At 52.6% G+C, this 3,765-nt stretch overlaps 1 long non-coding RNA gene across 1 annotated transcript in view; it reads left to right on the forward strand.

The window, feature by feature from the left end:
- The first annotated feature begins 1,564 nt into the window (after positions 1-1,564).
- Positions 1,565-3,765, forward strand: part of LOC112549602 — an 18,437-nt gene continuing 16,236 nt past the window's right edge. Inside the window, exon 1 of the long non-coding RNA XR_003093093.1 lies at positions 1,565-2,116. This is a non-coding gene — a long non-coding RNA (uncharacterized LOC112549602). The remainder of the gene's footprint in view (positions 2,117-3,765) is intronic.

Below are 3,765 nucleotides of genomic sequence, written 5' to 3' on the forward strand. Positions count from 1 at the left end.
GCAGCTGGCTTGCAGTGAGCCAGGTGTGGGGGAGATGTCGGAGGTAGGAGCTAGCATTAGGTTGCAGTGGCTGAGAGCTGTACAAAATCGCTTTCTTCTAGCACTGAACAAGCAGCTTTATTAGGATGGGGAAGGCGGCGTTCTCCCTAGAGCCACTGCTTTGCTGTACAGCTTTGACCCATTTGGACCCTTTTTGCCTGGCTTTCAGCCACAGATCTCAAGTAAGCAGTAGCAACTGCTTCCCACCCTACCTCCTCCTCTTTCCCCTGCACGAGCAATCTTTTATGACAGTTAGCATTTACCCACATACTGCAGCTCCTGGCAGGTTGCTGACTTTGCTACTCATCCAGATCTCCTCCGCTTCTGCCTAGGAGTAGTATTTTATCCAGTTGATTCCTCCGGATTATTGGCTTTCCAGGCTGGAAATCCCTGTCCAAACGTCCTAGAAACTGGTTCAGTGAGTTATCTCCCTTCATTCAGGCTGGGGAGCTGCTGTGAAGTTGCATAGTAAATGGGATGAGTCCAGAACCAGCTGGAGGTGCCATCTTTTCTTCTGACCCAAATGCCTTAAGCCAGTTGGACTAAAGTAGGATCTTGAGGTGGGTAGGATCAAGAGCTGGGTTTGCCCAGGATTTATCCTCAGCTAGTTTTATTGGTACTGGGTCTCCTGATGTCAGAAGGGCTAAGCTCTGGGATATACTCCAATAACTGGCAATCCTGACACCCCTCTTGTCTCAGCCTCACATCAGGCTGCATTGGCCAAGGATTTGCCTCCAATGATGTCTTGAATTATTGAGCAAAAAAGCAATGAGCTGAGCATGCTCCAGTGATTGAGGCAGAGTAGAAAGACTTGGCTAGATTAGAGAGAACCAGGAGAGTCGGCTATAGAGAGAGAGATTCAGTGATATTAGTGAGGGCCCCAGGAAGTGGGTTGTTAATAGTGGGATTCCCTGGGATGTGAGTACAATAAAACTTCAACCAGTGTCCAGTCTAGCATGGAGACGTGACCTAAGCCTAAATGACCACATCTAGCGAATGTCAGAAACCCCTCTAATGATATAAAACAGAAGTCCCAGTGGCTCTCCGGCTGCAAACTCGGAGAGGGGCATCAGAGGCCAGACATTACAGATCCAGGACCGCCAGCTTGGCTGGGGGAAGCAGGGATGCAGTGTGCGACTGGCTGTAGGGAGCAGGCATGAAGGGATGGCTGAAGCAGAAGAGTTGGCCGCAGAGACGGGGGAATACTGGGGCAGCCAATTTGGCTATAGGAAATGCTAAGGGGAGAGGCAATGTGGGGCTGGCTGTGGTCACAGGGAGAAGCCTGTCCAGCTCACATGAGTGCCATTGCCCCTGAGCATTGTGATCAGGTCACATTTGTAAGTATTTTGTGCTGGCACCCACTGCTGCTTCCTATTAAAACACCAAGGGGGGCTGCTTTTATTGCCAACCCTTTATCACTACATGACAGGTGCAGCAGAAACCTGCTTCTGGTCCGGAAGCAGAGCTTGGCTCAGCTGGGTCTTGGCTTTCCTGTCTTTGCAGGTGAGCTGCCACTGTGCTCCGAGGAGTTTGCAGAGAGTCTGCCCCTGTGTCAGATGTTCCCTCCATATCCCTGTCACCCTGTCAGCTGAATTTCTGATTGCCACTGAAGGCAGACAGCAGCCTCTGGAGCACCGGAGGGGGTTTGAAGGTGAAAAATCTCCCAGGACAGCATCTGAAAGTTGTGCTCCTAGCTGCACAGCCTTTGAGGTCTGCGATGGAGACAGCGCGGGAGCAAATCCATCTCGGAAGCGGCTTTTTCTCTCTCCTGCCTGCTCCCCTTTTCTCTGTCTCTCTCTCTCGGTCCTTTTGCTCCGATCTCCCTCATCAGACTTTAATGACATGCCCAGTTACTGGCACTAATGAAGGGCCACGGCTTTCACTAACAGGCCAACTGAGATGGATTCTTCATGATTGACTCGATAGCCCGAGAGGGGCTGTGTGACAGCTCTCCTCCCCGGGGCTTTGAACAAATGCTCTCATCTCTAATCGAGTTCCTTCCAGGATTAATGAAGCCCTGAGATCACTTTTATCTCCCGGAACAAGACGGAGCAGCTTCCAGAATCAAAGTCTCTCAGTAAGCAAGGAAATGGCTGGTTTGGCATAGCAGCGTTTTTAGGAGAGCACAGAGCTGGGGATGGGGATGTAAAAATAGAGGTGTGTGGAGTGGTGGAGGAGGGGGTAGACGAGTCCCTGTTATAATGCCACACTATGGCAATTGGCAGGTCTCCTTTACACACCCAGGCCTTATCTTTTACACCTGCGCTTTTTCCCTTGGGTTTTGCATCCAGTTCTGTGCAGTGGCTTCAATGGGGATATTGATTTTCCCTTCCAGTGTTGCCATCCCTCAGGAAATGACTGTTTTGCCAAAGATGAAGCAGGGCAGAACGGACAAGACAGATCCATTTCTGTCTTGGCCAGCAGGACTATGGCTGGGTGATATGATTAAAGTGAGGACAAAGCATCCTTCACTCTGGTCAACACAGTATGTCTGTCCAGGAACAATGAACCCAGAGGTACATGGTGCTGGAGGGAGACTTAGGTTCATCTCTCTCTCTCCATTTGCTTTCTTCTGTCTCTTCACCATCCATGAACCCCACCATGGGGTGAGAGCCCTGCTCCCCTGAGAGTCACTAGGGGTGCTCCGCTTTTGGGTTGGTGCAACCCCGTTATGCCAACCCCGTCTGGATCCCTCTGGTCAGCAGGAACATCTGGAAAAAAAAAGTCCTGAGGAAGCAGCCCAGAACAGCACGAACAATTGGGCAAGGGCTGGGATATCAGAGAGCCCCGCAGTGGGTGGCGTCCCAGCAGGGCTAGAAACGGCAATGGGACGGAAACGGGGACAGACTCCTCTTCGCCGGACCAGAAGTGATCATCTCTTTTTGAGCCAACTGGGGGCACTGCAGGGTATGGTATAAATGTGGGGCCATGCCCTGGGGCACAGGGTCCAGTTGTGACACAAGGGGCTGCAAGGGAGATGGTAGGTGTTGGCGTGCATGTGCTTTGCTAAAACCAAGGAGAGCTGAGCCTTCAACTCTCCTTGTGGGTTTGCCGTCAGGCGTGCAGCGCCAGCTGCAACGGGGTTATCGAGTATCCCCCATGCCCAGGTCGGTGGGGACGGAAAGGGGGCTGCGTGACTAGCTCTGGCTCTGAGAACAATGGCAGCAAGGAGCTGGCGAGGTCGCTCCCACCCTCTGGCTCCATTTCACCGAAGTATTTAGATAGCAATCTCAAGGCCGGAATGTAAATTGGAAGCAGATCTGGGTGCCGAGGCTGGAGCCAGATGTTAAAGGTAAACCAGCCACATAAAATGCAGAGCGAGGGAATGAATTGATGGGCCTCGACAGTCCCCCCAGCCACAGCGCACCCGGGCACAGCCAAAGTGGAGGAGGGAACAGTCTGCGGTTTCACTGTTGCCTGCAGCTGATTTCTAGCCCGTTCAGCTCGTGTTCCCTTGGGAGGGGGGGCAAGGATGTGGGGCCTGTGGGAAGGGCTTGGTTTTCACTGTACTGGAGTTGTGTAAATGCAAGGGGTACATGCATGGGGAACGAGTGCATCTACAGGGCGTATATCTGAGGGTACCTGGGTGGTGTGTGCACGTGGTGCCCGTGCGACACGTGTCCACGGGGCATAGGGGTGAGTGGCTGGACGTGATGGCATGTTGGCAGCAGGGGGGTCAGGCGAATGTGTCTGTGTATTCAGAGGGGTGATGCTTCACTTCTCTGT

This window comes from Alligator sinensis, unplaced genomic scaffold (genome assembly GCF_000455745.1).
Source record: "Alligator sinensis unplaced genomic scaffold, ASM45574v1 scaffold876_1, whole genome shotgun sequence".
NCBI classification, from domain to species: domain Eukaryota; kingdom Metazoa; phylum Chordata; order Crocodylia; family Alligatoridae; genus Alligator; species Alligator sinensis.